This window comes from Aedes albopictus, chromosome 3 (genome assembly GCF_035046485.1).
Source record: "Aedes albopictus strain Foshan chromosome 3, AalbF5, whole genome shotgun sequence".
Lineage (NCBI taxonomy): Eukaryota > Metazoa > Arthropoda > Insecta > Diptera > Culicidae > Aedes > Aedes albopictus.
Window position 1 is genome coordinate 372,266,956 of NC_085138.1, and position 9,056 is coordinate 372,276,011.

Consider the following 9,056-nt stretch of genomic DNA (forward strand, 5'->3'; position numbering starts at 1 on the left):
TGTGCAAAATAATCATGTACGCATATATTATATGGTTATTTTTCACATAATTGGTCAAAACTCAAGAACGAAAAAAACGAAAAACAAGTGCATTCCAAAAATTTCAGCAATTAAAGCTTATGAAATATCCTTCTCAAAAATATTTTTTTGAAAATTTCTCACGAGTTCGGGCATTGTTTATCCGGCTTCCTCCAGCAATTACTCCTGGGTTTACTCCAGGGATGCCTCCGTGAATTCAGTCAGGGATATCTCCAAGAATTCCTCTATAAATTACTATCCCAGAATTTCCTTCGGAAATTCCTTAAGAAATTCCTCCATAAATTTCTTCTAGAAATCTTAAAGAAATTCCTTCAGAAAGTTTTCCAAAAAAAATCCTAAAGAAATCCTTTAAATAATTCTTTCGAGAATTCCTCCAAGAATACCTCAGGATATTCTCCAAGAATTCCTCCAGAGTTTCAACAAAAAATCCTCCAAGAAATACTCCAGAAATCACTCCATAAACACCTCCAGGAATTCTTCAAGGAATCCCTCCAGAATCCTTCTAGTTATCCAGGAATTTCTCAAGGATTCCTCCAGAAATTGCTCTAGGGTACTCCAGGAATTCTTCCGAAAATTCCTGAAGGAATTTCTTCTGAAATTACTTTAGAAATTACTCCTTAAAGTCCTACAGGAACTCCTTCGGAAATTCCTTCACAAATTCCTTTAAAAATTGCTCTAGGGATTCCTGCAGAAAATCCTATTGGAATTGTTCCGAGAATACCTCCAGCGATTTTTTTCAAAATTTTCTCAAGAACTTTCTACACAAAATCCTCCAGAAATTACTCCAAAATTTTTTCTAGCAATTCCTCCAGAAATTATATTTGGAATTTATCCAGAAAGGGTAAGCACCCAGTTGCGATGACCAATTTCTGGAATATTAAGGATTTTTATTGACTCGTATATTATTTTCCTCTGACTTTTTTTTTTGATAATGTCTACAAAACATTCATAAGAAACTATAGCTGAACTCTTTCGGAAATTACGAACTCTTTTGAGGACTTACCTAGAATTTTCTGGTTCCTGTATGAGTCTTTTTAAAATTATCTTCCAATACCATTCGCTGGAGCAATTCCTCCAGAAATTCTTGAACGAGTTTAAAAATCATCAGGTAATCCTGGAGAAGTTCTTAGGTAGGTACATCCCTAAAAAGATGATTGAAGGAATTTTCGCAAGAACTCCTGAATGAATTTTTGAAGAAAGCCTGAGAGGAATTTTTTGAAGAAATCATTTGAGGAAATTCTGGAGCAATTCCTGGAAGAATTCCCGGAAGATTTCTGGATAAATCCCTAAATAAACACCAGGATGAATCCCTGGAGCAATCCAAGGAAAAAATCCTGGAAGAATTCCTTGAGAAATCTCCAGAGGAATTCAGGGGGGAATTGCTGGAGAAATTTCTGAAAAAAATCCCATCAGATATTCCAGAAGGAAATCCTGGAAGGACCCTTGGAGGAATTCCTGGCAATATCCCTGGAGAAATTCGTGGATAAATCCCTGAAGTAATTCTTGGACGAATCTCTGGAGGAATTCCTGGAGGAATTCCTGAAAAAATCATGATAGTATTCATGGAGAACTTCCTGGAAAAATTCTGAAGAAATTCCTAGAGGATTTCCTGAAGAAATTCCTGGAGGAATTGCTAACTTAGTTTCTGGAGGATATCTAGGAACCATTCCTGGAGAAATTCCTGGAGGAATTCCTGAAGAAATTTCAAGTGTATTTTCTGGAGGATTTCCTGGAAAAGTTCCTGATGAAGTTCCTGGAGAAGAGCCTGGAGGAATTCCTAGAGGTATTCCTGCGGGAATTGCTGGAGGAACCTTAAGAGGAACTCTTGAAAGAATTACTGGATGATTTTTTTGAGGAATTCTGGGAGATATCTATTTCTATTTCCGGTCTATTTCTTTTTCTGAAAAAATCCCTGGGGAAATCCTTAAAGAAATTTGCGGAGAAATTCCTAGAAGAATTCCTAGAGGTATTCCTGTGGGAATTGCTGGAGGAAGCCATGACGAAATTCCTGGAGGAATTTCTAGAGGAATTCTTGAAATAATTACTGGATACATTTCTAGAAAAATCTCTGGAGGAATTCTGGGAGATAACTATTATTTTTCTATGTATTTCTGAAAAAAAAAAATCCCTTGAGAAAATCTTGGAAGAATTTCTGGAGGAATTCCTGGAGAAATCCTCGAAGGAATTCCTGAAGGAATCGCTGGGGAATCCTTGAAGAAATTTTTAGAGAAATTCCTGGATAAAATCCTGGAGGAATGCCTGGAGGAATTTCTAGAGGTATTCCTGTGGGAATTGTTAGAGGAAGCCATGATGAAATTCCTGGAAGAATTTGTAGAGGAATTCTTGATATAATCTCTAGAGAAATCTCGAGCGAAACTCTGGGAGATTATTATTATTTTTCTATTTCTGAAAAATCCCTTGAGAAAATCCTGGCAGAATTTCTAGCGGAATTTCTGGAGAAATTCATTGAGAATTCCTGAAGGAATCTCTTGAGGAATACCTGGAAGAATCCTTGAAAAATTACTGAATGTATTCCTGGCGAATTTCCTGGGAGAATTTCTGAAGAAATCCCTAGAGGAGTTGCTGGAAGAATCCTAAGAGGAACTTCTGGAGAAACTCCTGGGAAAATCCCTGGAGAAATTCGAGTAGAAATCCCTGGAGATTCCCTGAAGCAATACATGAAGGAATCTCAGGAGAAATTCCTGGAGAAACGCCTGAAGGAATCACTGGAAAATTCCTGAAAGTATTCCTGGAGAATTTCCTGGAAGAATCCTGGAAGACAATCTCAAGAGGATTGTTTGGAAAAATTCCTGGTGAAATTGCCGACATAATTTCTGAAAGATGTCCAGGAGCAATTCCTGGATCAATTCCTAGAGAAATTGCTGAAGGAATTCCTGAAGAAATTCTTGGGGTAATTCCAGAGAATTTCCTCGAGGAGTTTCTTTGGGAATTGCTGGAGGAATCCTTGAAGGAAATCCTGAAGGATCTTTGGAGGAATGCTTGAAACAATTACTGGATGAATTTCTGAAGGAATCTCTAAGGAAACTCTGGGAGTAATTTCTGAAAAATCCCCCGAGAAATTTCTGGAGGAATTTCTAAAAAAATTCTAGGGGAATTTCGGGAGATTTCTATTTCTGGTGGAATTCTTGGAGAAATTCTCGAAAGGAAAGGAGAAATACTGAAGGAATCCATAGGGAAATCTTTGGAGAAATCCATGGAGAAATTCATTGAAAAATCCCTGAAGAAGTTCATTGAAGAATTTTTAGCGGAATTCCTAGAGGAACTCCTGCAGCAATTCCTAGATGAAAATCTGGAAAAATTCATGGAGGCATTACTAAAAAAAATCTAGAAAGTATTCCTAGACACAATCCTGGAAGAACTTTTGAAGAATTTCCTGGAGAAATTCCAGCACGATTTGCTGACATAATTTATGATGGAATTCCTTGATTTCTTGGAGAAAGCAATTCCTGGAGGAATCTCTGCAAGAATCCAAGGAGGAATCCCTGTAAGAATGCCTGGAAGAATTCCTGGTGGAATTTTTGGAAGATTCCCTGAAGTAATTTCTGGAGAAATCTTTAGAGGAATTCCTGTAGGAGTCTCTGGAAAAAATCCCTTGAAGATTTCCTGGCTAAATTTCTGTAGGAATTCCTCGTGGAAATCTTGGAAGAATTGTGGAAGCAATTACTGAAGATTTTTTTAGAGGAATCTCTTATACAATTACACAGCGCAACATTTTTTTTGTCTCAAAAGCAAACTTTTGTGTCTCTGACAGATTTTGGGCTGCTCAATCCGAATCTGGACACAGATTTGCTCCAGCACGTCACAATTTTGAGCTGTACCTAAATTTATAAGGCATAATATGCGACTTTGGACACTTTTGATTGCCAGCCATTAAGCATGGAAATATTTTTTTTAAGCAATCAAAGAGTAAATTGGTCAATTAACATCTAAATTAACGACTTATGCAACATATTTCGTTTTACCAAATCAAATTTGATAGTTTTAAGCGATTTATGTTAGGTACGATATTTCCCATACAAGTCATCCTCCAAAAGTTGCATGCAAGTTTTCTTACTATCATAAAATTCTTAAATCTATCAACCAAATCAAAGGTAGAACAAAATATTTTGCATGAGTCGTTAATTCAGATGTCCATTGACCAATTTACCTTTTGAATGCCTAAAACAAATATTTCCATGCTTAATTGCTGGCAGTCAAAAAAGCCCAAAATCGCATATTTTGCCCTATAAATTGAGGTATAGCTCAGCACGTCACAGCCCGGATTCGTATTCAGCGGCCCAAAATCTGTCAGAGACACAGAAGTCTGCTCTTGAGACAGACAAAAAGTTAATTTTTGTTACGCTGTGTTATTATAGGAATTCTTGGAGAGATCCCTGTAAGATATACTACAGGAATGCCTGTAGGATTTACTAAAGGAATCTCCAGAGGAACTCCTGAAGAAATCTCTAGAGGAATTTCTTGAGGAATCTCTAGATGGATTCCTGGACGAATTTTTAAAGAAATTCCTGCAGGAATTCCCAGAGAAATCCCTGGAAAAATTCCTATAGGAATTCCTGAAGAAATAAGTGGATGAATCTCTTAAGGAATTCGTAGAGGAATACCAGGAATAATTCCAAAAGAAATCGCAGATGGAATTCTTTGAGAAATTCTAGAGGAATCCTTAAAGGAGTTCCTGAAGAAACTCCAGAAGTAATCCCGGAAGCAATTTCTAGTGGAAATCCTAAAGGAATCCCCAAACAGTCCCAGAAGGAAGTACTGAAATAATTCTTGAAGGAGTTCCTTAAAGAATACAAGGAAGAATTCCTGAAGGAATCCTAAGAAGAGTTCCTGGGAGGTTCTTTGGAGGATTTTTTTAAAAATAAGTTGTTCCAGAAAGAAACACAGAAGGAGTTCCCGAGTTATGCCCTGCAGAAATTCTTGGAGGAATCCCTGGAGGATATCCTAGAGGAATACCGATAGGGATTACCGGAGGAATCTCTAGAGACACTTCTGGAGGAGTAAGGAATCCCTGTAGCAGTTCCTGAAGAAAACCCAGGAGAAATCCCGGAAACGCAGTTCCTAGAGACATTCCTAAGGAAATCCCCCTAAACAGTCCGTGGAGGAAGTACTGGATTGATTTCTGGAGGAGTTCCTGAAAGAATTCCAAGAGGAACTCCTGAAGGAATTATAAAAAAGTGTTCCTGGGGCAATCCTTGGAGGAATTTTTAAAATCATCCCTGGAGTTGTTCCTGAAAGAAACACAGAAGAAATCCGCGGGTGAATCCCTGGTGGAATTCTTGAAGGAAAACCTGGATGAATTCCTAAAGAAATCTCGGAAGCAATCCCATGAGGAATTCCTTTGGAAATCCCAGGAAAGCTTTCTTAACAAATTCCTGGAAGAATATTGTAGGAAAAAAATATGAAGGAATCCATGTCTGCAATGGGTTACGTACAAAAGGCTGAAACACAAAAGGCTGAAATATCAAAAGGCTGAATTACAAAAGGCTGAATAACGAAAGGCTGAAAATATCAAAAGGCTGAAAAACATAAGGCTGAAATAATGATGCGACTAGTTCTCAAACGACGAGCCCATAAGCAGTCATGCTGAAGACCGGCCCAACACTAACATCACAGACAAACAGACATAATACTCTTATTATTCAGATCGTACACTGATATAACGGTCTTCTTTAAAATTTGCTAGTTGGCCGACCAGCCTTAGCACTTGTATTGGTTAACTTGAGCTTGACATTTGACGCACACTACCGCTCATTGGTTAATGGTTTGCCAAACTAAATTCTTTGTCACTAGGCGAACATGCTTCCATTACTATGTTTTACAACGGGAAGCGTTAGGACTGTTTGTCCGCGCTAACAATCCCATGCTATACATTAGTGATCGCCTGCATAACTATAGTCCTGTTCAACGACGTAGGTTGAACTTGCTCGAAGTTGCTGCATCCCGCTCTTACCCGTTTGATGACAAATGGGTTAAAGCAAGATGCAGCCACTTCGAGCAAGTTCAACCTGCGTCGTTGAACAGGACTTATGATAGTATTTCTCCAAAGAATAGCATATTTGAAAAGAAGGGAAAATCTCTGATGACATTGTTGGCAGCTGTCATGGCAACCAACAGCATGACTCTAAAGAATAGCTTATGTTCAAGGAAGGAAAAATCTCCGATTGAAATATCATCAGTCATTTTTATCTTCGTTGGTATGCATCTTTAGCTTCTTAACTAAGCACAGTCTATGACTAGGGCTCATATATGTAGCCGATGTGGTAAGCGAACGGGTAGTCATGCTGAGAGTGACCGTTTCGATTCTCGCTCGGACCAGGAACTTTTTGTAATGGAAAATTCCTTGACTACCGCGGGCATATATCTTCTTCCATGTCACACGACATACAAATGCAAAGGGGTCATTGGCAGAGAAGGCTCTCAATTAATAACTGAAGAAATGCGTAGAAGCTGAGAAACAGGCTTTGTCTCAGATGGGACGTCACGACATAAAAGAAGAAGAAGAAGAAGTAGTTCTATAACTCCTTTCCTGCATTTTCGCAAATTCAGCCTTTTGTGCATTCAGCCTTTTGAAATTCAGCCTTGTGTTACTTTCAGCCTTTTATGTTCAGCCTTTTGTGCATTCAGCCTTCTGAAATTCAGCCTTATGTTAGCATCCCTTTCAACAAGTTGATATCTTTCAGCCTTTTGATATCTTTCAGCCTTTCATTCAGCCTTATGTGTTTCAGCCTTTTGATCATTCAGCCTTATGTGATTCAGCCTTTTGTACGTAACCCGTCTGCAATAATTTTAGACGTTTTATTGTTGGAATCTTTGTATGGACTCCCAAAACAATGTATTATACAATGTTTTAAGGAATTCCTGGATTAATTTTTAGCTAATCTCTGGTAAAATTTCCTGTAAGGGTTTCTGGAAGATATTCTTGCTGAAATACTTTGCATTATTCCAGATTGAGTTATTGAATAAATCCCTGAAGGAACACTTGCAAAAATACTTGACAGAATTTCTGTTGACGTTCCTTTTGGGATCCCTGGAGGAACCCTCGAAAAAAGCACTGGAACAATCACTGGAGGAACTTCTTCAGATATCCCAGGAGGAAATCCCGGTGGAATGTCTGGTGAAACCCATAGAGAAATCGGAACAATCCATGATGGAATCACTGAAGGAAGCTGTGGAAAATTCCTGGAGGAATGCATCCGATGCATCCTTACAGAAGTATCTGTAAAAATTTCCGAAGGAATCATGGGAGGAATTCTTGAAGCATTTCTTGGAACAAAGCCCGAAACAATCACTATCAGAACCCTGCAAGATGCTCATGGAAGAATTCACAAAGGAGAAACTCCTGGAGAAGTGCCTTGTGGAATTTCTGAAAGAATCACTGAAAGAGTTCCTGAATAAAGCCGTAAGGAATTTCTGAAGGTTCTAAAGAATTCGTAAAGAAATCCCAGGTATTTTGCTCGTAAAATGATGTTTGTTGGAATTAAATACTAGTGAAAATTCGTGTAGCAGTAGTACATAACTGCATTCTATAGCAGCAGATGGTTCTACAAAATCCTTTTTTTTTGTCTACCGCAAACGGTTCCGGTATATCTGGAAAATTTGGCGTGCTGTTTTGTATTCTATAAATAAACACCACAAAATTAAGCCATTCAACCAAGCTTGTTATCATTGGCGTATCTAGGATTTTTTCCTAGGGGGTGCCTAGGGGGTGCCAGTTTCAGTAGCTTCCAGGTTTTTTTTTGCTTTTTTTTTTCTTTAAAAAACCTTAAAAATTTCTTCAGCAATTCATCTGGTAATTCTTATATGAAATCTTTTGACAACTACTTTGAAAATTCTAAGGAAATTTGGATGGTAATTTTTGCGGTAATTTATTTGGAAACTTGCCAGGAATATTTGCGTGAATTTTAAAGGGTTTTCTTTGAGCACACCCAGTTGAGAATTTCAGCAATTTTTGGAAGCAATAAATACAAATACAAATAAAATATAAAGAAAAAAAATGCCTGAGAAATTTGCAAAAGAACTGGGGGCCCAGATGCCAAAGGGTGTAAGTGACCTTTTCGTCGATTTCGAGCTGAGCATATAAAAACATTCTTTCAAGCTTTTAGGAACTTTTTTAAGTCTATTTTTACGATGATTAGAAAAATTACAATAAATTGGAGATAATTGGGTGAATTTTGAAACTCCATACATTTTGTATGGGATAAAAAATTGGTGAAGAATTTTGAACCTCATTTTCTCGAAACACCCCTTCGCTTGTAACCCCCTCAACTGGAAGAAAAATTGCTGAAATAATGTCAGAGGAATAGCCATTGAAATCATAAAAAAAATGCTAAAAAAGAGTCGTGGGTTCGAATCCCACCAGAACGCGTTTTTTTCACAAATTCATCAATATGTCAATTAGCAAGATTTTGTGCCTACCAATTAATAACAAGTTTTGCCCGTACATTCCTATAGGATTTCACTAGACATTTCTCTAGTCATACCTCCTAGGATTTCTCTAGAAATTCTAACTATTCCCAAAATTCGTTTAGGGATTCCTCTAGAGATTTAGAAATTTCTATTAGAGTTCCTTAGTTCCAGGAGAAATACCATGATTAATTTCTAGAGTAATCGATGAATAAAAACTGGAGGAATTTCTCAAGGAGTCTTTAGAAAAATCCCTGGAAGAATCACCAATGGCATTTCTGGAAGTATCCTACGAAAACTGCCTGGAAGAATCCCAGTAAGAATGCCAGGAGAAATCCCCAGAGGGATTCCTGTAGGTATCACAGTAAGAATTTCTGGAGGAGTCCTAGGAGGTATTGCTGGAAGATCCACAGCAGAAATAGCTTGAAAAATCCAGCTGGAATTTCTGGAGGAAGGCGAAGAGGAGTTCCTGGAGGAATTCAATACGATTTTTTTGGAGAAGCGTTGGATAAAAAATCCTGGAGGATTCACCGGAGAGCTTCTGAAGAAATTAATGGAAAAATCTCAGGAAGCCTTCTTAGACGGATTCTGGG